At 71.1% G+C, this 26705-nt stretch overlaps 13 non-coding genes across 13 annotated transcripts; all 13 read right to left on the reverse strand.

Annotated features, from left to right (window-relative positions):
• Window positions 1-886: 886 nt before the first annotated feature.
• On the reverse strand, window positions 887-1005 carry LOC133240721 (5S ribosomal RNA). The gene has a single exon (XR_009734323.1). It is a non-coding gene; the product is annotated as a 5S ribosomal RNA (ribosomal RNA).
• A 2009-nt stretch (window positions 1006-3014) lies between these two features.
• LOC133240722 (5S ribosomal RNA) lies at window positions 3015-3133 on the reverse strand. The gene has a single exon (XR_009734324.1). It is a non-coding gene; the product is annotated as a 5S ribosomal RNA (ribosomal RNA).
• Window positions 3134-5142: 2009 nt separating this feature from the next.
• Window positions 5143-5261, reverse strand: LOC133240723 (5S ribosomal RNA). Its single transcript, XR_009734325.1, has one exon. It is a non-coding gene; the product is annotated as a 5S ribosomal RNA (ribosomal RNA).
• A 2009-nt stretch (window positions 5262-7270) lies between these two features.
• LOC133240724 (5S ribosomal RNA) lies at window positions 7271-7389 on the reverse strand. The gene has a single exon (XR_009734326.1). It is a non-coding gene; the product is annotated as a 5S ribosomal RNA (ribosomal RNA).
• Window positions 7390-9400: 2011 nt separating this feature from the next.
• Window positions 9401-9519, reverse strand: LOC133240725 (5S ribosomal RNA). Its single transcript, XR_009734327.1, has one exon. It is a non-coding gene; the product is annotated as a 5S ribosomal RNA (ribosomal RNA).
• A 2015-nt stretch (window positions 9520-11534) lies between these two features.
• LOC133240727 (5S ribosomal RNA) lies at window positions 11535-11653 on the reverse strand. Its single transcript, XR_009734329.1, has one exon. It is a non-coding gene; the product is annotated as a 5S ribosomal RNA (ribosomal RNA).
• Window positions 11654-13664: 2011 nt separating this feature from the next.
• Window positions 13665-13783, reverse strand: LOC133240728 (5S ribosomal RNA). The gene has a single exon (XR_009734330.1). It is a non-coding gene; the product is annotated as a 5S ribosomal RNA (ribosomal RNA).
• A 2010-nt stretch (window positions 13784-15793) lies between these two features.
• On the reverse strand, window positions 15794-15912 carry LOC133240729 (5S ribosomal RNA). The gene has a single exon (XR_009734331.1). It is a non-coding gene; the product is annotated as a 5S ribosomal RNA (ribosomal RNA).
• Window positions 15913-17924: 2012 nt separating this feature from the next.
• LOC133240730 (5S ribosomal RNA) lies at window positions 17925-18043 on the reverse strand. The gene has a single exon (XR_009734332.1). It is a non-coding gene; the product is annotated as a 5S ribosomal RNA (ribosomal RNA).
• Window positions 18044-20056: 2013 nt separating this feature from the next.
• LOC133240731 (5S ribosomal RNA) lies at window positions 20057-20175 on the reverse strand. Its single transcript, XR_009734333.1, has one exon. It is a non-coding gene; the product is annotated as a 5S ribosomal RNA (ribosomal RNA).
• A 2008-nt stretch (window positions 20176-22183) lies between these two features.
• LOC133240732 (5S ribosomal RNA) lies at window positions 22184-22302 on the reverse strand. Its single transcript, XR_009734334.1, has one exon. It is a non-coding gene; the product is annotated as a 5S ribosomal RNA (ribosomal RNA).
• A 2013-nt stretch (window positions 22303-24315) lies between these two features.
• LOC133240733 (5S ribosomal RNA) lies at window positions 24316-24434 on the reverse strand. The gene has a single exon (XR_009734335.1). It is a non-coding gene; the product is annotated as a 5S ribosomal RNA (ribosomal RNA).
• Window positions 24435-26445: 2011 nt separating this feature from the next.
• Window positions 26446-26564, reverse strand: LOC133240734 (5S ribosomal RNA). Its single transcript, XR_009734336.1, has one exon. It is a non-coding gene; the product is annotated as a 5S ribosomal RNA (ribosomal RNA).
• Window positions 26565-26705: the final 141 nt, after the last annotated feature.

The raw sequence follows: 26705 nt of genomic DNA on the forward strand, positions 1-26705 counted from the left end.
GCCGTGCGGCAGAAGCAGCTTCCCTAAGGGAGGGGGCGTCAGCCTTGGGCCGGCGGGCCCCGGCTGGACGCAGTGCCCTGGGGCTGGCAATCACCCGTGGGGACCCCCGGACTTCCTCGCATCCGAGGTCTCAAAGGTCCCCTTCGGCTTGGCCACCTACGGCGAGACCCAGCCCCCGCCCCCAGGCCAGAGGGTGAGTGCGGGAGAGTGTGTGTGTGAGTGTGTCGGTGGGCGACGGTGGGGTCTGGTCGACTGGGGGCCGGGGGGAACCCAGAATGGAGGGGACAGGGTGTGGCGGCCGGGGGTTTGGAAGTCTGTGTGGTCCTCTTGCTGTCTGTCTCTCTCTCTCCCTCTTTCTCCGTCTCCCTTACCCGTGGTCTCCGGCTCTCGACCTTTCTCGGCGGCGGTGGGGGGGTGTGTGTGTGTGCGTGACTGTTTTGTGTGTGTGTGTGTGAGTGTTGTGCGCGCGCGCCTGCGGGAGACCCAGCGGTTGCCTGCGAGGATGCGTCGAGGGGTGGGGCTGGGGACGGGCCGGGGGCTGCGGCTGCGGCGGGGGCTGGGGCCGGGGCCCCGCCCAGAAGTGCCTGAGGCCTGCCAAGGGAGCCCCAGACAGAGAGCACCCCCTCCACCCGCGCCCTCGCCGGTCCTCTGGTTTCCTGGAAGCCGAATGCGGAGGGGCTCGCGGGCCGCCCGGAGGCAACCCAGGTCTGCAGCGGGAGTCGGGGCCCCGGCCACCCACCCCGGGAGGGGCTGGAAGGCAGGCGACCGCTCTGAGCGCGGTGGGGTGCGAGGGGCCAGCGGCAGGTGGGGCTTGCGGGGGTGGGGGGCGGGCGCTAAAGGAGAGGGGAGGCAAAAGCAAAAAAAAGCAAAAAAAAAAGAAAAGAAAAGCCTACAGCACCCGGTATTCCCAGGCGGTCTCCCATCCAAGTACTAACCAGGCCCGACCCTGCTTAGCTTCCGAGATCAGACGAGATCGGGCGCGTTCAGGGTGGTATGGCCGTAGACGGGGCGGCTGCCGCCGGGCGCCCTAAGAGCCCTGCGCTGCGCCTGCCTTTCGCTCCGACCTGCCGCTCGGCCCAGCCGGCCGCAGCTCTCCACGGAGCGCGCGCTGCACTTGAGCTGCACGACCCGCGACCGGAGTCCCGGCGGCCGTGTGGCCGGCCGACGCCGCTCCGCCCCCCGCACACCGCCACCCCCGGCCAGCACCCGCCTGGCCCGGCCCGGGGACCACGGGGCTTCCGGGACCCGGGACCCTGGACCCGGAGCAGCCGGCCCGGCATGCCTGCGGCGGATCGGGCGTGGGGTGGGGTGGGGTGGGGTGAGGGGCGCGGAGGGGTGAGGCGGGGCGGAGGTCTTGGCGCTCTCCCACCCTGGGACCCTCCAGGCCCGGCCCCGCTCGGAGGCCGCCGCCCCCCTCCGCCACCTCTCCCCCTCCCCGCCCCGCCTCCCCTCCCCCCCCCCCCCCACCCCACCAAGGCCTTCGCTGCTCAGGGCCACGTGGCCCCGGAGCTCTCTGGCTTCGGGGCCCGCTGGGGCCCGCGGTCCTCTGAGCCTCCCGCGGGCCTGTGCGCAGCCCAGCCGTGGCCCTGAGCGCCCATCCTGCCCGGCACCTGCCCGGTGCCCAAAGCCACCTGGAGCCACCAGCGCGGTGAACCAAGAGCTCGTCCGCCCCGCCCCTTCGCCCTCCCGAGGCCCCCCTTGCCCCCACGCCGCCCTCCAAGCACAGGACCTTCCGGAGGGAGCAGACGAGCGACATGCAGGCACACGGACAGACACACAGACACTCGCAGGCACCCACGCCACGGGAGACAGCCGGCCGGCGCAAGCGCGGCAGCCAGGGCCACAGCCATAGCACCCGTGGGAGGCCGGGGGTCAGGAGAGACAGAGACAGAAAGAGATGAAGGTTCAGAGACACACTCCCAAGACGGCGCGAGGCAGATGCAGACAGACAGACAGACAGACAGACAGACACGAGCGCGCAGGCACACACGGGGAGGGAGAGACAGAGAGAGGGAGACACCGAGCGACTGACAGAGAGACGGAGAACGGGAGACGGACAGGGGACAGGGGATGGCATCCGCTCCGAGATAGACACACTGGCACAGACCGTGACACACCTCAGAGAGAGGCCGTGCGGCAGAAGCAGCTTCCCTAAGGGAGGGGGCGTCAGCCTTGGGCCGGCGGGCCCCGGCTGGACGCAGTGCCCTGGGGCTGGCAATCACCCGTGGGGACCCCCGGACTTCCTCGCATCCGAGGTCTCAAAGGTCCCCTTCGGCTTGGCCACCTACGGCGAGACCCAGCCCCCGCCCCCAGGCCAGAGGGTGAGTGCGGGAGAGTGTGTGTGTGAGTGTGTCGGTGGGCGACGGTGGGGTCTGGTCGACTGGGGGCCGGGGGGAACCCAGAATGGAGGGGACAGGGTGTGGCGGCCGGGGGTTTGGAAGTCTGTGTGGTCCTCTTGCTGTCTGTCTCTCTCTCTCCCTCTTTCTCCGTCTCCCTTACCCGTGGTCTCCGGCTCTCGACCTTTCTCGGCGGCGGTGGGGGGGTGTGTGTGTGTGCGTGACTGTTTTGTGTGTGTGTGTGTGAGTGTTGTGCGCGCGCGCCTGCGGGAGACCCAGCGGTTGCCTGCGAGGATGCGTCGAGGGGTGGGGCTGGGGACGGGCCGGGGGCTGCGGCTGCGGCGGGGGCTGGGGCCGGGGCCCCGCCCAGAAGTGCCTGAGGCCTGCCAAGGGAGCCCCAGACAGAGAGCACCCCCTCCACCCGCGCCCTCGCCGGTCCTCTGGTTTCCTGGAAGCCGAATGCGGAGGGGCTCGCGGGCCGCCCGGAGGCAACCCAGGTCTGCAGCGGGAGTCGGGGCCCCGGCCACCCACCCCGGGAGGGGCTGGAAGGCAGGCGACCGCTCTGAGCGCGGTGGGGTGCGAGGGGCCAGCGGCAGGTGGGGCTTGCGGGGGTGGGGGGCGGGCGCTAAAGGAGAGGGGAGGCAAAAGCAAAAAAAAGCAAAAAAAAAAGAAAAGAAAAGCCTACAGCACCCGGTATTCCCAGGCGGTCTCCCATCCAAGTACTAACCAGGCCCGACCCTGCTTAGCTTCCGAGATCAGACGAGATCGGGCGCGTTCAGGGTGGTATGGCCGTAGACGGGGCGGCTGCCGCCGGGCGCCCTAAGAGCCCTGCGCTGCGCCTGCCTTTCGCTCCGACCTGCCGCTCGGCCCAGCCGGCCGCAGCTCTCCACGGAGCGCGCGCTGCACTTGAGCTGCACGACCCGCGACCGGAGTCCCGGCGGCCGTGTGGCCGGCCGACGCCGCTCCGCCCCCCGCACACCGCCACCCCCGGCCAGCACCCGCCTGGCCCGGCCCGGGGACCACGGGGCTTCCGGGACCCGGGACCCTGGACCCGGAGCAGCCGGCCCGGCATGCCTGCGGCGGATCGGGCGTGGGGTGGGGTGGGGTGGGGTGAGGGGCGCGGAGGGGTGAGGCGGGGCGGAGGTCTTGGCGCTCTCCCACCCTGGGACCCTCCAGGCCCGGCCCCGCTCGGAGGCCGCCGCCCCCCTCCGCCACCTCTCCCCCTCCCCGCCCCGCCTCCCCTCCCCCCTCCCCCCCACCCCACCAAGGCCTTCGCTGCTCAGGGCCACGTGGCCCCGGAGCTCTCTGGCTTCGGGGCCCGCTGGGGCCCGCGGTCCTCTGAGCCTCCCGCGGGCCTGTGCGCAGCCCAGCCGTGGCCCTGAGCGCCCATCCTGCCCGGCACCTGCCCGGTGCCCAAAGCCACCTGGAGCCACCAGCGCGGTGAACCAAGAGCTCGTCCGCCCCGCCCCTTCGCCCTCCCGAGGCCCCCCTTGCCCCCACGCCGCCCTCCAAGCACAGGACCTTCCGGAGGGAGCAGACGAGCGACATGCAGGCACACGGACAGACACACAGACACTCGCAGGCACCCACGCCACGGGAGACAGCCGGCCGGCGCAAGCGCGGCAGCCAGGGCCACAGCCATAGCACCCGTGGGAGGCCGGGGGTCAGGAGAGACAGAGACAGAAAGAGATGAAGGTTCAGAGACACACTCCCAAGACGGCGCGAGGCAGATGCAGACAGACAGACAGACAGACAGACAGACACGAGCGCGCAGGCACACACGGGGAGGGAGAGACAGAGAGAGGGAGACACCGAGCGACTGACAGAGAGACGGAGAACGGGAGACGGACAGGGGACAGGGGATGGCATCCGCTCCGAGATAGACACACTGGCACAGACCGTGACACACCTCAGAGAGAGGCCGTGCGGCAGAAGCAGCTTCCCTAAGGGAGGGGGCGTCAGCCTTGGGCCGGCGGGCCCCGGCTGGACGCAGTGCCCTGGGGCTGGCAATCACCCGTGGGGACCCCCGGACTTCCTCGCATCCGAGGTCTCAAAGGTCCCCTTCGGCTTGGCCACCTACGGCGAGACCCAGCCCCCGCCCCCAGGCCAGAGGGTGAGTGCGGGAGAGTGTGTGTGTGAGTGTGTCGGTGGGCGACGGTGGGGTCTGGTCGACTGGGGGCCGGGGGGAACCCAGAATGGAGGGGACAGGGTGTGGCGGCCGGGGGTTTGGAAGTCTGTGTGGTCCTCTTGCTGTCTGTCTCTCTCTCTCCCTCTTTCTCCGTCTCCCTTACCCGTGGTCTCCGGCTCTCGACCTTTCTCGGCGGCGGTGGGGGGGTGTGTGTGTGTGCGTGACTGTTTTGTGTGTGTGTGTGTGAGTGTTGTGCGCGCGCGCCTGCGGGAGACCCAGCGGTTGCCTGCGAGGATGCGTCGAGGGGTGGGGCTGGGGACGGGCCGGGGGCTGCGGCTGCGGCGGGGGCTGGGGCCGGGGCCCCGCCCAGAAGTGCCTGAGGCCTGCCAAGGGAGCCCCAGACAGAGAGCACCCCCTCCACCCGCGCCCTCGCCGGTCCTCTGGTTTCCTGGAAGCCGAATGCGGAGGGGCTCGCGGGCCGCCCGGAGGCAACCCAGGTCTGCAGCGGGAGTCGGGGCCCCGGCCACCCACCCCGGGAGGGGCTGGAAGGCAGGCGACCGCTCTGAGCGCGGTGGGGTGCGAGGGGCCAGCGGCAGGTGGGGCTTGCGGGGGTGGGGGGCGGGCGCTAAAGGAGAGGGGAGGCAAAAGCAAAAAAAAGCAAAAAAAAAAGAAAAGAAAAGCCTACAGCACCCGGTATTCCCAGGCGGTCTCCCATCCAAGTACTAACCAGGCCCGACCCTGCTTAGCTTCCGAGATCAGACGAGATCGGGCGCGTTCAGGGTGGTATGGCCGTAGACGGGGCGGCTGCCGCCGGGCGCCCTAAGAGCCCTGCGCTGCGCCTGCCTTTCGCTCCGACCTGCCGCTCGGCCCAGCCGGCCGCAGCTCTCCACGGAGCGCGCGCTGCACTTGAGCTGCACGACCCGCGACCGGAGTCCCGGCGGCCGTGTGGCCGGCCGACGCCGCTCCGCCCCCCGCACACCGCCACCCCCGGCCAGCACCCGCCTGGCCCGGCCCGGGGACCACGGGGCTTCCGGGACCCGGGACCCTGGACCCGGAGCAGCCGGCCCGGCATGCCTGCGGCGGATCGGGCGTGGGGTGGGGTGGGGTGGGGTGAGGGGCGCGGAGGGGTGAGGCGGGGCGGAGGTCTTGGCGCTCTCCCACCCTGGGACCCTCCAGGCCCGGCCCCGCTCGGAGGCCGCCGCCCCCCTCCGCCACCTCTCCCCCCTCCCCGCCCCGCCTCCCCTCCCCCCCCCCCCCACCCCACCAAGGCCTTCGCTGCTCAGGGCCACGTGGCCCCGGAGCTCTCTGGCTTCGGGGCCCGCTGGGGCCCGCGGTCCTCTGAGCCTCCCGCGGGCCTGTGCGCAGCCCAGCCGTGGCCCTGAGCGCCCATCCTGCCCGGCACCTGCCCGGTGCCCAAAGCCACCTGGAGCCACCAGCGCGGTGAACCAAGAGCTCGTCCGCCCCGCCCCTTCGCCCTCCCGAGGCCCCCCTTGCCCCCACGCCGCCCTCCAAGCACAGGACCTTCCGGAGGGAGCAGACGAGCGACATGCAGGCACACGGACAGACACACAGACACTCGCAGGCACCCACGCCACGGGAGACAGCCGGCCGGCGCAAGCGCGGCAGCCAGGGCCACAGCCATAGCACCCGTGGGAGGCCGGGGGTCAGGAGAGACAGAGACAGAAAGAGATGAAGGTTCAGAGACACACTCCCAAGACGGCGCGAGGCAGATGCAGACAGACAGACAGACAGACAGACAGACACGAGCGCGCAGGCACACACGGGGAGGGAGAGACAGAGAGAGGGAGACACCGAGCGACTGACAGAGAGACGGAGAACGGGAGACGGACAGGGGACAGGGGATGGCATCCGCTCCGAGATAGACACACTGGCACAGACCGTGACACACCTCAGAGAGAGGCCGTGCGGCAGAAGCAGCTTCCCTAAGGGAGGGGGCGTCAGCCTTGGGCCGGCGGGCCCCGGCTGGACGCAGTGCCCTGGGGCTGGCAATCACCCGTGGGGACCCCCGGACTTCCTCGCATCCGAGGTCTCAAAGGTCCCCTTCGGCTTGGCCACCTACGGCGAGACCCAGCCCCCGCCCCCAGGCCAGAGGGTGAGTGCGGGAGAGTGTGTGTGTGAGTGTGTCGGTGGGCGACGGTGGGGTCTGGTCGACTGGGGGCCGGGGGGAACCCAGAATGGAGGGGACAGGGTGTGGCGGCCGGGGGTTTGGAAGTCTGTGTGGTCCTCTTGCTGTCTGTCTCTCTCTCTCCCTCTTTCTCCGTCTCCCTTACCCGTGGTCTCCGGCTCTCGACCTTTCTCGGCGGCGGTGGGGGGGTGTGTGTGTGTGCGTGACTGTTTTGTGTGTGTGTGTGTGAGTGTTGTGCGCGCGCGCCTGCGGGAGACCCAGCGGTTGCCTGCGAGGATGCGTCGAGGGGTGGGGCTGGGGACGGGCCGGGGGCTGCGGCTGCGGCGGGGGCTGGGGCCGGGGCCCCGCCCAGAAGTGCCTGAGGCCTGCCAAGGGAGCCCCAGACAGAGAGCACCCCCTCCACCCGCGCCCTCGCCGGTCCTCTGGTTTCCTGGAAGCCGAATGCGGAGGGGCTCGCGGGCCGCCCGGAGGCAACCCAGGTCTGCAGCGGGAGTCGGGGCCCCGGCCACCCACCCCGGGAGGGGCTGGAAGGCAGGCGACCGCTCTGAGCGCGGTGGGGTGCGAGGGGCCAGCGGCAGGTGGGGCTTGCGGGGGTGGGGGGCGGGCGCTAAAGGAGAGGGGAGGCAAAAGCAAAAAAAAGCAAAAAAAAAAGAAAAGAAAAGCCTACAGCACCCGGTATTCCCAGGCGGTCTCCCATCCAAGTACTAACCAGGCCCGACCCTGCTTAGCTTCCGAGATCAGACGAGATCGGGCGCGTTCAGGGTGGTATGGCCGTAGACGGGGGCGGCTGCCGCCGGGCGCCCTAAGAGCCCTGCGCTGCGCCTGCCTTTCGCTCCGACCTGCCGCTCGGCCCAGCCGGCCGCAGCTCTCCACGGAGCGCGCGCTGCACTTGAGCTGCACGACCCGCGACCGGAGTCCCGGCGGCCGTGTGGCCGGCCGACGCCGCTCCGCCCCCCGCACACCGCCACCCCCGGCCAGCACCCGCCTGGCCCGGCCCGGGGACCACGGGGCTTCCGGGACCCGGGACCCTGGACCCGGAGCAGCCGGCCCGGCATGCCTGCGGCGGATCGGGCGTGGGGTGGGGTGGGGTGGGGTGAGGGGCGCGGAGGGGTGAGGCGGGGCGGAGGTCTTGGCGCTCTCCCACCCTGGGACCCTCCAGGCCCGGCCCCGCTCGGAGGCCGCCGCCCCCCTCCGCCACCTCTCCCCCCTCCCCGCCCCGCCTCCCCTCCCCCCCCCCCCCCACCCCACCAAGGCCTTCGCTGCTCAGGGCCACGTGGCCCCGGAGCTCTCTGGCTTCGGGGCCCGCTGGGGCCCGCGGTCCTCTGAGCCTCCCGCGGGCCTGTGCGCAGCCCAGCCGTGGCCCTGAGCGCCCATCCTGCCCGGCACCTGCCCGGTGCCCAAAGCCACCTGGAGCCACCAGCGCGGTGAACCAAGAGCTCGTCCGCCCCGCCCCTTCGCCCTCCCGAGGCCCCCCTTGCCCCCACGCCGCCCTCCAAGCACAGGACCTTCCGGAGGGAGCAGACGAGCGACATGCAGGCACACGGACAGACACACAGACACTCGCAGGCACCCACGCCACGGGAGACAGCCGGCCGGCGCAAGCGCGGCAGCCAGGGCCACAGCCATAGCACCCGTGGGAGGCCGGGGGTCAGGAGAGACAGAGACAGAAAGAGATGAAGGTTCAGAGACACACTCCCAAGACGGCGCGAGGCAGATGCAGACAGACAGACAGACAGACAGACAGACACGAGCGCGCAGGCACACACGGGGAGGGAGAGACAGAGAGAGGGAGACACCGAGCGACTGACAGAGAGACGGAGAACGGGAGACGGACAGGGGACAGGGGATGGCATCCGCTCCGAGATAGACACACTGGCACAGACCGTGACACACCTCAGAGAGAGGCCGTGCGGCAGAAGCAGCTTCCCTAAGGGAGGGGGCGTCAGCCTTGGGCCGGCGGGCCCCGGCTGGACGCAGTGCCCTGGGGCTGGCAATCACCCGTGGGGACCCCCGGACTTCCTCGCATCCGAGGTCTCAAAGGTCCCCTTCGGCTTGGCCACCTACGGCGAGACCCAGCCCCCGCCCCCAGGCCAGAGGGTGAGTGCGGGAGAGTGTGTGTGTGAGTGTGTCGGTGGGCGACGGTGGGGTCTGGTCGACTGGGGGCCGGGGGGAACCCAGAATGGAGGGGACAGGGTGTGGCGGCCGGGGGTTTGGAAGTCTGTGTGGTCCTCTTGCTGTCTGTCTCTCTCTCTCCCTCTTTCTCCGTCTCCCTTACCCGTGGTCTCCGGCTCTCGACCTTTCTCGGCGGCGGTGGGGGGGTGTGTGTGTGTGCGTGACTGTTTTGTGTGTGTGTGTGTGAGTGTTGTGCGCGCGCGCCTGCGGGAGACCCAGCGGTTGCCTGCGAGGATGCGTCGAGGGGTGGGGCTGGGGACGGGCCGGGGGCTGCGGCTGCGGCGGGGGCTGGGGCCGGGGCCCCGCCCAGAAGTGCCTGAGGCCTGCCAAGGGAGCCCCAGACAGAGAGCACCCCCTCCACCCGCGCCCTCGCCGGTCCTCTGGTTTCCTGGAAGCCGAATGCGGAGGGGCTCGCGGGCCGCCCGGAGGCAACCCAGGTCTGCAGCGGGAGTCGGGGCCCCGGCCACCCACCCCGGGAGGGGCTGGAAGGCAGGCGACCGCTCTGAGCGCGGTGGGGTGCGAGGGGCCAGCGGCAGGTGGGGCTTGCGGGGGTGGGGGGCGGGCGCTAAAGGAGAGGGGAGGCAAAAGCAAAAAAAAGCAAAAAAAAAAGAAAAGAAAAGCCTACAGCACCCGGTATTCCCAGGCGGTCTCCCATCCAAGTACTAACCAGGCCCGACCCTGCTTAGCTTCCGAGATCAGACGAGATCGGGCGCGTTCAGGGTGGTATGGCCGTAGACGGGGGCGGCTGCCGCCGGGCGCCCTAAGAGCCCTGCGCTGCGCCTGCCTTTCGCTCCGACCTGCCGCTCGGCCCAGCCGGCCGCAGCTCTCCACGGAGCGCGCGCTGCACTTGAGCTGCACGACCCGCGACCGGAGTCCCGGCGGCCGTGTGGCCGGCCGACGCCGCTCCGCCCCCCGCACACCGCCACCCCCGGCCAGCACCCGCCTGGCCCGGCCCGGGGGACCACGGGGCTTCCGGGACCCGGGACCCTGGACCCGGAGCAGCCGGCCCGGCATGCCTGCGGCGGATCGGGCGTGGGGTGGGGTGGGGTGGGGTGAGGGGCGCGGAGGGGTGAGGCGGGGCGGAGGTCTTGGCGCTCTCCCACCCTGGGACCCTCCCGGCCCGGCCCCGCTCGGAGGCCGCCGCCCCCCCCCGCCACCTCGCCCCCCCCCCGCCCCCCCTCCCCCCCCCCCCCCCCCCCCCCCACCCCACCAAGGCCTTCGCTGCTCAGGGCCACGTGGCCCCGGAGCTCTCTGGCTTCGGGGCCCGCTGGGGCCCGCGGTCCTCTGAGCCTCCCGCGGGCCTGTGCGCAGCCCAGCCGTGGCCCTGAGCGCCCATCCTGCCCGGCACCTGCCCGGTGCCCAAAGCCACCTGGAGCCACCAGCGCGGTGAACCAAGAGCTCGTCCGCCCCGCCCCTTCGCCCTCCCGAGGCCCCCCTTGCCCCCACGCCGCCCTCCAAGCACAGGACCTTCCGGAGGGAGCAGACGAGCGACATGCAGGCACACGGACAGACACACAGACACTCGCAGGCACCCACGCCACGGGAGACAGCCGGCCGGCGCAAGCGCGGCAGCCAGGGCCACAGCCATAGCACCCGTGGGAGGCCGGGGGTCAGGAGAGACAGAGACAGAAAGAGATGAAGGTTCAGAGACACACTCCCAAGACGGCGCGAGGCAGATGCAGACAGACAGACAGACAGACAGACAGACACGAGCGCGCAGGCACACACGGGGAGGGAGAGACAGAGAGAGGGAGACACCGAGCGACTGACAGAGAGACGGAGAACGGGAGACGGACAGGGGACAGGGGATGGCATCCGCTCCGAGATAGACACACTGGCACAGACCGTGACACACCTCAGAGAGAGGCCGTGCGGCAGAAGCAGCTTCCCTAAGGGAGGGGGCGTCAGCCTTGGGCCGGCGGGCCCCGGCTGGACGCAGTGCCCTGGGGCTGGCAATCACCCGTGGGGACCCCCGGACTTCCTCGCATCCGAGGTCTCAAAGGTCCCCTTCGGCTTGGCCACCTACGGCGAGACCCAGCCCCCGCCCCCAGGCCAGAGGGTGAGTGCGGGAGAGTGTGTGTGTGAGTGTGTCGGTGGGCGACGGTGGGGTCTGGTCGACTGGGGGCCGGGGGGAACCCAGAATGGAGGGGACAGGGTGTGGCGGCCGGGGGTTTGGAAGTCTGTGTGGTCCTCTTGCTGTCTGTCTCTCTCTCTCCCTCTTTCTCCGTCTCCCTTACCCGTGGTCTCCGGCTCTCGACCTTTCTCGGCGGCGGTGGGGGGGTGTGTGTGTGTGCGTGACTGTTTTGTGTGTGTGTGTGTGAGTGTTGTGCGCGCGCGCCTGCGGGAGACCCAGCGGTTGCCTGCGAGGATGCGTCGAGGGGTGGGGCTGGGGACGGGCCGGGGGCTGCGGCTGCGGCGGGGGCTGGGGCCGGGGCCCCGCCCAGAAGTGCCTGAGGCCTGCCAAGGGAGCCCCAGACAGAGAGCACCCCCTCCACCCGCGCCCTCGCCGGTCCTCTGGTTTCCTGGAAGCCGAATGCGGAGGGGCTCGCGGGCCGCCCGGAGGCAACCCAGGTCTGCAGCGGGAGTCGGGGCCCCGGCCACCCACCCCGGGAGGGGCTGGAAGGCAGGCGACCGCTCTGAGCGCGGTGGGGTGCGAGGGGCCAGCGGCAGGTGGGGCTTGCGGGGGTGGGGGGCGGGCGCTAAAGGAGAGGGGAGGCAAAAGCAAAAAAAAGCAAAAAAAAAAGAAAAGAAAAGCCTACAGCACCCGGTATTCCCAGGCGGTCTCCCATCCAAGTACTAACCAGGCCCGACCCTGCTTAGCTTCCGAGATCAGACGAGATCGGGCGCGTTCAGGGTGGTATGGCCGTAGACGGGGCGGCTGCCGCCGGGCGCCCTAAGAGCCCTGCGCTGCGCCTGCCTTTCGCTCCGACCTGCCGCTCGGCCCAGCCGGCCGCAGCTCTCCACGGAGCGCGCGCTGCACTTGAGCTGCACGACCCGCGACCGGAGTCCCGGCGGCCGTGTGGCCGGCCGACGCCGCTCCGCCCCCCGCACACCGCCACCCCCGGCCAGCACCCGCCTGGCCCGGCCCGGGGACCACGGGGCTTCCGGGACCCGGGACCCTGGACCCGGAGCAGCCGGCCCGGCATGCCTGCGGCGGATCGGGCGTGGGGTGGGGTGGGGTGGGGTGAGGGGCGCGGAGGGGTGAGGCGGGGCGGAGGTCTTGGCGCTCTCCCACCCTGGGACCCTCCAGGCCCGGCCCCGCTCGGAGGCCGCCGCCCCCCTCCGCCACCTCTCCCCCCTCCCCGCCCCGCCTCCCCTCCCCCCCCCCCCCCCACCCCACCAAGGCCTTCGCTGCTCAGGGCCACGTGGCCCCGGAGCTCTCTGGCTTCGGGGCCCGCTGGGGCCCGCGGTCCTCTGAGCCTCCCGCGGGCCTGTGCGCAGCCCAGCCGTGGCCCTGAGCGCCCATCCTGCCCGGCACCTGCCCGGTGCCCAAAGCCACCTGGAGCCACCAGCGCGGTGAACCAAGAGCTCGTCCGCCCCGCCCCTTCGCCCTCCCGAGGCCCCCCTTGCCCCCACGCCGCCCTCCAAGCACAGGACCTTCCGGAGGGAGCAGACGAGCGACATGCAGGCACACGGACAGACACACAGACACTCGCAGGCACCCACGCCACGGGAGACAGCCGGCCGGCGCAAGCGCGGCAGCCAGGGCCACAGCCATAGCACCCGTGGGAGGCCGGGGGTCAGGAGAGACAGAGACAGAAAGAGATGAAGGTTCAGAGACACACTCCCAAGACGGCGCGAGGCAGATGCAGACAGACAGACAGACAGACAGACAGACACGAGCGCGCAGGCACACACGGGGAGGGAGAGACAGAGAGAGGGAGACACCGAGCGACTGACAGAGAGACGGAGAACGGGAGACGGACAGGGGACAGGGGATGGCATCCGCTCCGAGATAGACACACTGGCACAGACCGTGACACACCTCAGAGAGAGGCCGTGCGGCAGAAGCAGCTTCCCTAAGGGAGGGGGCGTCAGCCTTGGGCCGGCGGGCCCCGGCTGGACGCAGTGCCCTGGGGCTGGCAATCACCCGTGGGGACCCCCGGACTTCCTCGCATCCGAGGTCTCAAAGGTCCCCTTCGGCTTGGCCACCTACGGCGAGACCCAGCCCCCGCCCCCAGGCCAGAGGGTGAGTGCGGGAGAGTGTGTGTGTGAGTGTGTCGGTGGGCGACGGTGGGGTCTGGTCGACTGGGGGCCGGGGGGAACCCAGAATGGAGGGGACAGGGTGTGGCGGCCGGGGGTTTGGAAGTCTGTGTGGTCCTCTTGCTGTCTGTCTCTCTCTCTCCCTCTTTCTCCGTCTCCCTTACCCGTGGTCTCCGGCTCTCGACCTTTCTCGGCGGCGGTGGGGGGGTGTGTGTGTGTGCGTGACTGTTTTGTGTGTGTGTGTGTGAGTGTTGTGCGCGCGCGCCTGCGGGAGACCCAGCGGTTGCCTGCGAGGATGCGTCGAGGGGTGGGGCTGGGGACGGGCCGGGGGCTGCGGCTGCGGCGGGGGCTGGGGCCGGGGCCCCGCCCAGAAGTGCCTGAGGCCTGCCAAGGGAGCCCCAGACAGAGAGCACCCCCTCCACCCGCGCCCTCGCCGGTCCTCTGGTTTCCTGGAAGCCGAATGCGGAGGGGCTCGCGGGCCGCCCGGAGGCAACCCAGGTCTGCAGCGGGAGTCGGGGCCCCGGCCACCCACCCCGGGAGGGGCTGGAAGGCAGGCGACCGCTCTGAGCGCGGTGGGGTGCGAGGGGCCAGCGGCAGGTGGGGCTTGCGGGGGTGGGGGGCGGGCGCTAAAGGAGAGGGGAGGCAAAAGCAAAAAAAAGCAAAAAAAAAAGAAAAGAAAAGCCTACAGCACCCGGTATTCCCAGGCGGTCTCCCATCCAAGTACTAACCAGGCCCGACCCTGCTTAGCTTCCGAGATCAGACGAGATCGGGCGCGTTCAGGGTGGTATGGCCGTAGACGGGGGCGGCTGCCGCCGGGCGCCCTAAGAGCCCTGCGCTGCGCCTGCCTTTCGCTCCGACCTGCCGCTCGGCCCAGCCGGCCGCAGCTCTCCACGGAGCGCGCGCTGCACTTGAGCTGCACGACCCGCGACCGGAGTCCCGGCGGCCGTGTGGCCGGCCGACGCCGCTCCGCCCCCCGCACACCGCCACCCCCGGCCAGCACCCGCCTGGCCCGGCCCGGGGACCACGGGGCTTCCGGGACCCGGGACCCTGGACCCGGAGCAGCCGGCCCGGCATGCCTGCGGCGGATCGGGCGTGGGGTGGGGTGGGGTGGGGTGAGGGGCGCGGAGGGGTGAGGCGGGGCGGAGGTCTTGGCGCTCTCCCACCCTGGGACCCTCCAGGCCCGGCCCCGCTCGGAGGCCGCCGCCCCCCTCCGCCACCTCTCCCCCCTCCCCGCCCCGCCTCCCCTCCCCCCCCCCCCCACCCCACCAAGGCCTTCGCTGCTCAGGGCCACGTGGCCCCGGAGCTCTCTGGCTTCGGGGCCCGCTGGGGCCCGCGGTCCTCTGAGCCTCCCGCGGGCCTGTGCGCAGCCCAGCCGTGGCCCTGAGCGCCCATCCTGCCCGGCACCTGCCCGGTGCCCAAAGCCACCTGGAGCCACCAGCGCGGTGAACCAAGAGCTCGTCCGCCCCGCCCCTTCGCCCTCCCGAGGCCCCCCTTGCCCCCACGCCGCCCTCCAAGCACAGGACCTTCCGGAGGGAGCAGACGAGCGACATGCAGGCACACGGACAGACACACAGACACTCGCAGGCACCCACGCCACGGGAGACAGCCGGCCGGCGCAAGCGCGGCAGCCAGGGCCACAGCCATAGCACCCGTGGGAGGCCGGGGGTCAGGAGAGACAGAGACAGAAAGAGATGAAGGTTCAGAGACACACTCCCAAGACGGCGCGAGGCAGATGCAGACAGACAGACAGACAGACAGACAGACACGAGCGCGCAGGCACACACGGGGAGGGAGAGACAGAGAGAGGGAGACACCGAGCGACTGACAGAGAGACGGAGAACGGGAGACGGACAGGGGACAGGGGATGGCATCCGCTCCGAGATAGACACACTGGCACAGACCGTGACACACCTCAGAGAGAGGCCGTGCGGCAGAAGCAGCTTCCCTAAGGGAGGGGGCGTCAGCCTTGGGCCGGCGGGCCCCGGCTGGACGCAGTGCCCTGGGGCTGGCAATCACCCGTGGGGACCCCCGGACTTCCTCGCATCCGAGGTCTCAAAGGTCCCCTTCGGCTTGGCCACCTACGGCGAGACCCAGCCCCCGCCCCCAGGCCAGAGGGTGAGTGCGGGAGAGTGTGTGTGTGAGTGTGTCGGTGGGCGACGGTGGGGTCTGGTCGACTGGGGGCCGGGGGGAACCCAGAATGGAGGGGACAGGGTGTGGCGGCCGGGGGTTTGGAAGTCTGTGTGGTCCTCTTGCTGTCTGTCTCTCTCTCTCCCTCTTTCTCCGTCTCCCTTACCCGTGGTCTCCGGCTCTCGACCTTTCTCGGCGGCGGTGGGGGGGTGTGTGTGTGTGCGTGACTGTTTTGTGTGTGTGTGTGTGAGTGTTGTGCGCGCGCGCCTGCGGGAGACCCAGCGGTTGCCTGCGAGGATGCGTCGAGGGGTGGGGCTGGGGACGGGCCGGGGGCTGCGGCTGCGGCGGGGGCTGGGGCCGGGGCCCCGCCCAGAAGTGCCTGAGGCCTGCCAAGGGAGCCCCAGACAGAGAGCACCCCCTCCACCCGCGCCCTCGCCGGTCCTCTGGTTTCCTGGAAGCCGAATGCGGAGGGGCTCGCGGGCCGCCCGGAGGCAACCCAGGTCTGCAGCGGGAGTCGGGGCCCCGGCCACCCACCCCGGGAGGGGCTGGAAGGCAGGCGACCGCTCTGAGCGCGGTGGGGTGCGAGGGGCCAGCGGCAGGTGGGGCTTGCGGGGGTGGGGGGCGGGCGCTAAAGGAGAGGGGAGGCAAAAGCAAAAAAAAGCAAAAAAAAAAGAAAAGAAAAGCCTACAGCACCCGGTATTCCCAGGCGGTCTCCCATCCAAGTACTAACCAGGCCCGACCCTGCTTAGCTTCCGAGATCAGACGAGATCGGGCGCGTTCAGGGTGGTATGGCCGTAGACGGGGGCGGCTGCCGCCGGGCGCCCTAAGAGCCCTGCGCTGCGCCTGCCTTTCGCTCCGACCTGCCGCTCGGCCCAGCCGGCCGCAGCTCTCCACGGAGCGCGCGCTGCACTTGAGCTGCACGACCCGCGACCGGAGTCCCGGCGGCCGTGTGGCCGGCCGACGCCGCTCCGCCCCCCGCACACCGCCACCCCCGGCCAGCACCCGCCTGGCCCGGCCCGGGGACCACGGGGCTTCCGGGACCCGGGACCCTGGACCCGGAGCAGCCGGCCCGGCATGCCTGCGGCGGATCGGGCGTGGGGTGGGGTGGGGTGGGGTGAGGGGCGCGGAGGGGTGAGGCGGGGCGGAGGTCTTGGCGCTCTCCCACCCTGGGACCCTCCAGGCCCGGCCCCGCTCGGAGGCCGCCGCCCCCCTCCGCCACCTCTCCCCCCTCCCCGCCCCGCCTCCCCTCCCCCCCCCCCCCCCACCCCACCAAGGCCTTCGCTGCTCAGGGCCACGTGGCCCCGGAGCTCTCTGGCTTCGGGGCCCGCTGGGGCCCGCGGTCCTCTGAGCCTCCCGCGGGCCTGTGCGCAGCCCAGCCGTGGCCCTGAGCGCCCATCCTGCCCGGCACCTGCCCGGTGCCCAAAGCCACCTGGAGCCACCAGCGCGGTGAACCAAGAGCTCGTCCGCCCCGCCCCTTCGCCCTCCCGAGGCCCCCCTTGCCCCCACGCCGCCCTCCAAGCACAGGACCTTCCGGAGGGAGCAGACGAGCGACATGCAGGCACACGGACAGACACACAGACACTCGCAGGCACCCACGCCACGGGAGACAGCCGGCCGGCGCAAGCGCGGCAGCCAGGGCCACAGCCATAGCACCCGTGGGAGGCCGGGGGTCAGGAGAGACAGAGACAGAAAGAGATGAAGGTTCAGAGACACACTCCCAAGACGGCGCGAGGCAGATGCAGACAGACAGACAGACAGACAGACAGACACGAGCGCGCAGGCACACACGGGGAGGGAGAGACAGAGAGAGGGAGACACCGAGCGACTGACAGAGAGACGGAGAACGGGAGACGGACAGGGGACAGGGGATGGCATCCGCTCCGAGATAGACACACTGGCACAGACCGTGACACACCTCAGAGAGAGGCCGTGCGGCAGAAGCAGCTTCCCTAAGGGAGGGGGCGTCAGCCTTGGGCCGGCGGGCCCCGGCTGGACGCAGTGCCCTGGGGCTGGCAATCACCCGTGGGGACCCCCGGACTTCCTCGCATCCGAGGTCTCAAAGGTCCCCTTCGGCTTGGCCACCTACGGCGAGACCCAGCCCCCGCCCCCAGGCCAGAGGGTGAGTGCGGGAGAGTGTGTGTGTGAGTGTGTCGGTGGGCGACGGTGGGGTCTGGTCGACTGGGGGCCGGGGGGAACCCAGAATGGAGGGGACAGGGTGTGGCGGCCGGGGGTTTGGAAGTCTGTGTGGTCCTCTTGCTGTCTGTCTCTCTCTCTCCCTCTTTCTCCGTCTCCCTTACCCGTGGTCTCCGGCTCTCGACCTTTCTCGGCGGCGGTGGGGGGGTGTGTGTGTGTGCGTGACTGTTTTGTGTGTGTGTGTGTGAGTGTTGTGCGCGCGCGCCTGCGGGAGACCCAGCGGTTGCCTGCGAGGATGCGTCGAGGGGTGGGGCTGGGGACGGGCCGGGGGCTGCGGCTGCGGCGGGGGCTGGGGCCGGGGCCCCGCCCAGAAGTGCCTGAGGCCTGCCAAGGGAGCCCCAGACAGAGAGCACCCCCTCCACCCGCGCCCTCGCCGGTCCTCTGGTTTCCTGGAAGCCGAATGCGGAGGGGCTCGCGGGCCGCCCGGAGGCAACCCAGGTCTGCAGCGGGAGTCGGGGCCCCGGCCACCCACCCCGGGAGGGGCTGGAAGGCAGGCGACCGCTCTGAGCGCGGTGGGGTGCGAGGGGCCAGCGGCAGGTGGGGCTTGCGGGGGTGGGGGGCGGGCGCTAAAGGAGAGGGGAGGCAAAAGCAAAAAAAAGCAAAAAAAAAAGAAAAGAAAAGCCTACAGCACCCGGTATTCCCAGGCGGTCTCCCATCCAAGTACTAACCAGGCCCGACCCTGCTTAGCTTCCGAGATCAGACGAGATCGGGCGCGTTCAGGGTGGTATGGCCGTAGACGGGGCGGCTGCCGCCGGGCGCCCTAAGAGCCCTGCGCTGCGCCTGCCTTTCGCTCCGACCTGCCGCTCGGCCCAGCCGGCCGCAGCTCTCCACGGAGCGCGCGCTGCACTTGAGCTGCACGACCCGCGACCGGAGTCCCGGCGGCCGTGTGGCCGGCCGACGCCGCTCCGCCCCCCGCACACCGCCACCCCCGGCCAGCACCCGCCTGGCCCGGCCCGGGGACCACGGGGCTTCCGGGACCCGGGACCCTGGACCCGGAGCAGCCGGCCCGGCATGCCTGCGGCGGATCGGGCGTGGGGTGGGGTGGGGTGGGGTGAGGGGCGCGGAGGGGTGAGGCGGGGCGGAGGTCTTGGCGCTCTCCCACCCTGGGACCCTCCAGGCCCGGCCCCGCTCGGAGGCCGCCGCCCCCCTCCGCCACCTCTCCCCCTCCCCGCCCCGCCTCCCCTCCCCCCTCGCCCCCCCCACCCCACCAAGGCCTTCGCTGCTCAGGGCCACGTGGCCCCGGAGCTCTCTGGCTTCGGGGCCCGCTGGGGCCCGCGGTCCTCTGAGCCTCCCGCGGGCCTGTGCGCAGCCCAGCCGTGGCCCTGAGCGCCCATCCTGCCCGGCACCTGCCCGGTGCCCAAAGCCACCTGGAGCCACCAGCGCGGTGAACCAAGAGCTCGTCCGCCCCGCCCCTTCGCCCTCCCGAGGCCCCCCTTGCCCCCACGCCGCCCTCCAAGCACAGGACCTTCCGGAGGGAGCAGACGAGCGACATGCAGGCACACGGACAGACACACAGACACTCGCAGGCACCCACGCCACGGGAGACAGCCGGCCGGCGCAAGCGCGGCAGCCAGGGCCACAGCCATAGCACCCGTGGGAGGCCGGGGGTCAGGAGAGACAGAGACAGAAAGAGATGAAGGTTCAGAGACACACTCCCAAGACGGCGCGAGGCAGATGCAGACAGACAGACAGACAGACAGACAGACACGAGCGCGCAGGCACACACGGGGAGGGAGAGACAGAGAGAGGGAGACACCGAGCGACTGACAGAGAGACGGAGAACGGGAGACGGACAGGGGACAGGGGATGGCATCCGCTCCGAGATAGACACACTGGCACAGACCGTGACACACCTCAGAGAGAGGCCGTGCGGCAGAAGCAGCTTCCCTAAGGGAGGGGGCGTCAGCCTTGGGCCGGCGGGCCCCGGCTGGACGCAGTGCCCTGGGGCTGGCAATCACCCGTGGGGACCCCCGGACTTCCTCGCATCCGAGGTCTCAAAGGTCCCCTTCGGCTTGGCCACCTACGGCGAGACCCAGCCCCCGCCCCCAGGCCAGAGGGTGAGTGCGGGAGAGTGTGTGTGTGAGTGTGTCGGTGGGCGACGGTGGGGTCTGGTCGACTGGGGGCCGGGGGGAACCCAGAATGGAGGGGACAGGGTGTGGCGGCCGGGGGTTTGGAAGTCTGTGTGGTCCTCTTGCTGTCTGTCTCTCTCTCTCCCTCTTTCTCCGTCTCCCTTACCCGTGGTCTCCGGCTCTCGACCTTTCTCGGCGGCGGTGGGGGGGTGTGTGTGTGTGCGTGACTGTTTTGTGTGTGTGTGTGTGAGTGTTGTGCGCGCGCGCCTGCGGGAGACCCAGCGGTTGCCTGCGAGGATGCGTCGAGGGGTGGGGCTGGGGACGGGCCGGGGGCTGCGGCTGCGGCGGGGGCTGGGGCCGGGGCCCCGCCCAGAAGTGCCTGAGGCCTGCCAAGGGAGCCCCAGACAGAGAGCACCCCCTCCACCCGCGCCCTCGCCGGTCCTCTGGTTTCCTGGAAGCCGAATGCGGAGGGGCTCGCGGGCCGCCCGGAGGCAACCCAGGTCTGCAGCGGGAGTCGGGGCCCCGGCCACCCACCCCGGGAGGGGCTGGAAGGCAGGCGACCGCTCTGAGCGCGGTGGGGTGCGAGGGGCCAGCGGCAGGTGGGGCTTGCGGGGGTGGGGGGCGGGCGCTAAAGGAGAGGGGAGGCAAAAGCAAAAAAAAGCAAAAAAAAAAAGAAAAGAAAAGCCTACAGCACCCGGTATTCCCAGGCGGTCTCCCATCCAAGTACTAACCAGGCCCGACCCTGCTTAGCTTCCGAGATCAGACGAGATCGGGCGCGTTCAGGGTGGTATGGCCGTAGACGGGGCGGCTGCCGCCGGGCGCCCTAAGAGCCCTGCGCTGCGCCTGCCTTTCGCTCCGACCTGCCGCTCGGCCCAGCCGGCCGCAGCTCTCCACGGAGCGCGCGCTGCACTTGAGCTGCACGACCCGCGACCGGAGTCCCGGCGGCCGTGTGGCCGGCCGACGCCGCTCCGCCCCCCGCACACCGCCACCCCCGGCCAGCACCCGCCTGGCCCGGCCCGGGGACCACGGGGCTTCCGGGACCCGGGACCCTGGACCCGGAGCAGCCGGCCCGGCATGCCTGCGGCGGATCGGGCGTGGGGTGGGGTGGGGTGGGGTGAGGGGCGCGGAGGGGTGAGGCGGGGCGGAGGTCTTGGCGCTCTCCCACCCTGGGACCCTCCAGGCCCGGCCCCGCTCGGAGGCCGCCGCCCCCCTCCGCCACCTCTCCCCCTCCCCGCCCCGCCTCCCCTCCCCCCCCCCCCCACCCCACCAAGGCCTTCGCTGCTCAGGGCCACGTGGCCCCGGAGCTCTCTGGCTTCGGGGCCCGCTGGGGCCCGCGGTCCTCTGAGCCTCCCGCGGGCCTGTGCGCAGCCCAGCCGTGGCCCTGAGCGCCCATCCTGCCCGGCACCTGCCCGGTGCCCAAAGCCACCTGGAGCCACCAGCGCGGTGAACCAAGAGCTCGTCCGCCCCGCCCCTTCGCCCTCCCGAGGCCCCCCTTGCCCCCACGCCGCCCTCCAAGCACAGGACCTTCCGGAGGGAGCAGACGAGCGACATGCAGGCACACGGACAGACACACAGACACTCGCAGGCACCCACGCCACGGGAGACAGCCGGCCGGCGCAAGCGCGGCAGCCAGGGCCACAGCCATAGCACCCGTGGGAGGCCGGGGGTCAGGAGAGACAGAGACAGAAAGAGATGAAGGTTCAGAGACACACTCCCAAGACGGCGCGAGGCAGATGCAGACAGACAGACAGACAGACAGACAGACACGAGCGCGCAGGCACACACGGGGAGGGAGAGACAGAGAGAGGGAGACACCGAGCGACTGACAGAGAGACGGAGAACGGGAGACGGACAGGGGACAGGGGATGGCATCCGCTCCGAGATAGACACACTGGCACAGACCGTGACACACCTCAGAGAGAGGCCGTGCGGCAGAAGCAGCTTCCCTAAGGGAGGGGGCGTCAGCCTTGGGCCGGCGGGCCCCGGCTGGACGCAGTGCCCTGGGGCTGGCAATCACCCGTGGGGACCCCCGGACTTCCTCGCATCCGAGGTCTCAAAGGTCCCCTTCGGCTTGGCCACCTACGGCGAGACCCAGCCCCCGCCCCCAGGCCAGAGGGTGAGTGCGGGAGAGTGTGTGTGTGAGTGTGTCGGTGGGCGACGGTGGGGTCTGGTCGACTGGGGGCCGGGGGGAACCCAGAATGGAGGGGACAGGGTGTGGCGGCCGGGGGTTTGGAAGTCTGTGTGGTCCTCTTGCTGTCTGTCTCTCTCTCTCCCTCTTTCTCCGTCTCCCTTACCCGTGGTCTCCGGCTCTCGACCTTTCTCGGCGGCGGTGGGGGGGTGTGTGTGTGTGCGTGACTGTTTTGTGTGTGTGTGTGTGAGTGTTGTGCGCGCGCGCCTGCGGGAGACCCAGCGGTTGCCTGCGAGGATGCGTCGAGGGGTGGGGCTGGGGACGGGCCGGGGGCTGCGGCTGCGGCGGGGGCTGGGGCCGGGGCCCCGCCCAGAAGTGCCTGAGGCCTGCCAAGGGAGCCCCAGACAGAGAGCACCCCCTCCACCCGCGCCCTCGCCGGTCCTCTGGTTTCCTGGAAGCCGAATGCGGAGGGGCTCGCGGGCCGCCCGGAGGCAACCCAGGTCTGCAGCGGGAGTCGGGGCCCCGGCCACCCACCCCGGGAGGGGCTGGAAGGCAGGCGACCGCTCTGAGCGCGGTGGGGTGCGAGGGGCCAGCGGCAGGTGGGGCTTGCGGGGGTGGGGGGCGGGCGCTAAAGGAGAGGGGAGGCAAAAGCAAAAAAAAGCAAAAAAAAAAGAAAAGAAAAGCCTACAGCACCCGGTATTCCCAGGCGGTCTCCCATCCAAGTACTAACCAGGCCCGACCCTGCTTAGCTTCCGAGATCAGACGAGATCGGGCGCGTTCAGGGTGGTATGGCCGTAGACGGGGGCGGCTGCCGCCGGGCGCCCTAAGAGCCCTGCGCTGCGCCTGCCTTTCGCTCCGACCTGCCGCTCGGCCCAGCCGGCCGCAGCTCTCCACGGAGCGCGCGCTGCACTTGAGCTGCACGACCCGCGACCGGAGTCCCGGCGGCCGTGTGGCCGGCCGACGCCGCTCCGCCCCCCGCACACCGCCACCCCCGGCCAGCACCCGCCTGGCCCGGCCCGGGGGACCACGGGGCTTCCGGGACCCGGGACCCTGGACCCGGAGCAGCCGGCCCGGCATGCCTGCGGCGGATCGGGCGTGGGGTGGGGTGGGGTGGGGTGAGGGGCGCGGAGGGGTGAGGCGGGGCGGAGGTCTTGGCGCTCTCCCACCCTGGGACCCTCCAGGCCCGGCCCCGCTCGGAGGCCGCCGCCCCCCTCCGCCACCTCTCCCCCCTCCCCGCCCCGCCTCCCCTCCCCCCCCCCCCCCCACCCCACCAAGGCCTTCGCTGCTCAGGGCCACGTGGCCCCGGAGCTCTCTGGCTTCGGGGCCCGCTGGGGCCCGCGGTCCTCTGAGCCTCCCGCGGGCCTGTGCGCAGCCCAGCCGTGGCCCTGAGCGCCCATCCTGCCCGGCACCTGCCCGGTGCCCAAAGCCACCTGGAGCCACCAGCGCGGTGAACCAAGAGCTCGTCCGCCCCGCCCCTTCGCCCTCCCGAGGCCCCCCTTGCCCCCACGCCGCCCTCCAAGCACAGGACCTTCCGGAGGGAGCAGACGAGCGACATGCAGGCACACGGACAGACACACAGACACTCGCAGGCACCCACGCCACGGGAGACAGCCGGCCGGCGCAAGCGCGGCAGCCAGGGCCACAGCCATAGCACCCGTGGGAGGCCGGGGGTCAGGAGAGACAGAGACAGAAAGAGATGAAGGTTCAGAGACACACTCCCAAGACGGCGCGAGGCAGATGCAGACAGACAGACAGACAGACAGACAGACACGAGCGCGCAGGCACACACGGGGAGGGAGAGACAGAGAGAGGGAGACACCGAGCGACTGACAGAGAGACGGAGAACGGGAGACGGACAGGGGACAGGGGATGGCATCCGCTCCGAGATAGACACACTGGCACAGACCGTGACACACCTCAGAGAGAGGCCGTGCGGCAGAAGCAGCTTCCCTAAGGGAGGGGGCGTCAGCCTTGGGCCGGCGGGCCCCGGCTGGACGCAGTGCCCTGGGGCTGGCAATCACCCGTGGGGACCCCCGGACTTCCTCGCATCCGAGGTCTCAAAGGTCCCCTTCGGCTTGGCCACCTACGGCGAGACCCAGCCCCCGCCCCCAGGCCAGAGGGTGAGTGCGGGAGAGTGTGTGTGTGAGTGTGTCGGTGGGCGACGGTGGGGTCTGGTCGACTGGGGGCCGGGGGGAACCCAGAATGGAGGGGACAGGGTGTGGCGGCCGGGGGTTTGGAAGTCTGTGTGGTCCTCTTGCTGTCTGTCTCTCTCTCTCCCTCTTTCTCCGTCTCCCTTACCCGTGGTCTCCGGCTCTCGACCTTTCTCGGCGGCGGTGGGGGGGTGTGTGTGTGTGCGTGACTGTTTTGTGTGTGTGTGTGTGAGTGTTGTGCGCGCGCGCCTGCGGGAGACCCAGCGGTTGCCTGCGAGGATGCGTCGAGGGGTGGGGCTGGGGACGGGCCGGGGGCTGCGGCTGCGGCGGGGGCTGGGGCCGGGGCCCCGCCCAGAAGTGCCTGAGGCCTGCCAAGGGAGCCCCAGACAGAGAGCACCCCCTCCACCCGCGCCCTCGCCGGTCCTCTGGTTTCCTGGAAGCCGAATGCGGAGGGGCTCGCGGGCCGCCCGGAGGCAACCCAGGTCTGCAGCGGGAGTCGGGGCCCCGGCCACCCACCCCGGGAGGGGCTGGAAGGCAGGCGACCGCTCTGAGCGCGGTGGGGTGCGAGGGGCCAGCGGCAGGTGGGGCTTGCGGGGGTGGGGGGCGGGCGCTAAAGGAGAGGGGAGGCAAAAGCAAAAAAAAGCAAAAAAAAAAGAAAAGAAAAGCCTACAGCACCCGGTATTCCCAGGCGGTCTCCCATCCAAGTACTAACCAGGCCCGACCCTGCTTAGCTTCCGAGATCAGACGAGATCGGGCGCGTTCAGGGTGGTATGGCCGTAGACGGGGGCGGCTGCCGCCGGGCGCCCTAAGAGCCCTGCGCTGCGCCTGCCTTTCGCTCCGACCTGCCGCTCGGCCCAGCCGGCCGCAGCTCTCCACGGAGCGCGCGCTGCACTTGAGCTGCACGACCCGCGACCGGAGTCCCGGCGGCCGTGTGGCCGGCCGACGCCGCTCCGCCCCCCGCACACCGCCACCCCCGGCCAGCACCCGCCTGGCCCGGCCCGGGGACCACGGGGCTTCCGGGACCCGGGACCCTGGACCCGGAGCAGCCGGCCCGGCATGCCTGCGGCGGATCGGGCGTGGGGTGGGGTGGGGTGGGGTGAGGGGCGCGGAGGGGTGAGGCGGGGCGGAGGTCTTGGCGCTCTCCCACCCTGGGACCCTCCAGGCCCGGCCCCGCTCGGAGGCCGCCGCCCCCCTCCGCCACCTCTCCCCCCTCCCCGCCCCGCCTCCCCTCCCCCCCCCCCCCCACCCCACCAAGGCCTTCGCTGCTCAGGGCCACGTGGCCCCGGAGCTCTCTGGCTTCGGGGCCCGCTGGGGCCCGCGGTCCTCTGAGCCTCCCGCGGGCCTGTGCGCAGCCCAGCCGTGGCCCTGAGCGCCCATCCTGCCCGGCACCTGCCCGGTGCCCAAAGCCACCTGGAGCCACCAGCGCGGTGAACCAAGAGCTCGTCCGCCCCGCCCCTTCGCCCTCCCGAGGCCCCCCTTGCCCCCACGCCGCCCTCCAAGCACAGGACCTTCCGGAGGGAGCAGACGAGCGACATGCAGGCACACGGACAGACACACAGACACTCGCAGGCACCCACGCCACGGGAGACAGCCGGCCGGCGCAAGCGCGGCAGCCAGGGCCACAGCCATAGCACCCGTGGGAGGCCGGGGGTCAGGAGAGACAGAGACAGAAAGAGATGAAGGTTCAGAGACACACTCCCAAGACGGCGCGAGGCAGATGCAGACAGACAGACAGACAGACAGACAGACACGAGCGCGCAGGCACACACGGGGAGGGAGAGACAGAGAGAGGGAGACACCGAGCGACTGACAGAGAGACGGAGAACGGGAGACGGACAGGGGACAGGGGATGGCATCCGCTCCGAGATAGACACACTGGCACAGACCGTGACACACCTCAGAGAGAGGCCGTGCGGCAGAAGCAGCTTCCCTAAGGGAGGGGGCGTCAGCCTTGGGCCGGCGGGCCCCGGCTGGACGCAGTGCCCTGGGGCTGGCAATCACCCGTGGGGACCCCCGGACTTCCTCGCATCCGAGGTCTCAAAGGTCCCCTTCGGCTTGGCCACCTACGGCGAGACCCAGCCCCCGCCCCCAGGCCAGAGGGTGAGTGCGGGAGAGTGTGTGTGTGAGTGTGTCGGTGGGCGACGGTGGGGTCTGGTCGACTGGGGGCCGGGGGGAACCCAGAATGGAGGGGACAGGGTGTGGCGGCCGGGGGTTTGGAAGTCTGTGTGGTCCTCTTGCTGTCTGTCTCTCTCTCTCCCTCTTTCTCCGTCTCCCTTACCCGTGGTCTCCGGCTCTCGACCTTTCTCGGCGGCGGTGGGGGGGTGTGTGTGTGTGCGTGACTGTTTTGTGTGTGTGTGTGTGAGTGTTGTGCGCGCGCGCCTGCGGGAGACCCAGCGGTTGCCTGCGAGGATGCGTCGAGGGGTGGGGCTGGGGACGGGCCGGGGGCTGCGGCTGCGGCGGGGGCTGGGGCCGGGGCCCCGCCCAGAAGTGCCTGAGGCCTGCCAAGGGAGCCCCAGACAGAGAGCACCCCCTCCACCCGCGCCCTCGCCGGTCCTCTGGTTTCCTGGAAGCCGAATGCGGAGGGGCTCGCGGGCCGCCCGGAGGCAACCCAGGTCTGCAGCGGGAGTCGGGGCCCCGGCCACCCACCCCGGGAGGGGCTGGAAGGCAGGCGACCGCTCTGAGCGCGGTGGGGTGCGAGGGGCCAGCGGCAGGTGGGGCTTGCGGGGGTGGGGGGCGGGCGCTAAAGGAGAGGGGAGGCAAAAGCAAAAAAAAGCAAAAAAAAAAGAAAAGAAAAGCCTACAGCACCCGGTATTCCCAGGCGGTCTCCCATCCAAGTACTAACCAGGCCCGACCCTGCTTAGCTTCCGAGATCAGACGAGATCGGGCGCGTTCAGGGTGGTATGGCCGTAGACGGGGGCGGCTGCCGCCGGGCGCCCTAAGAGCCCTGCGCTGCGCCTGCCTTTCGCTCCGACCTGCCGCTCGGCCCAGCCGGCCGCAGCTCTCCACGGAGCGCGCGCTGCACTTGAGCTGCACGACCCGCGACCGGAGTCCCG

Source organism: Bos javanicus, chromosome 28 (assembly GCF_032452875.1).
Source record: "Bos javanicus breed banteng chromosome 28, ARS-OSU_banteng_1.0, whole genome shotgun sequence".
Taxonomy (NCBI): domain Eukaryota; kingdom Metazoa; phylum Chordata; class Mammalia; order Artiodactyla; family Bovidae; genus Bos; species Bos javanicus.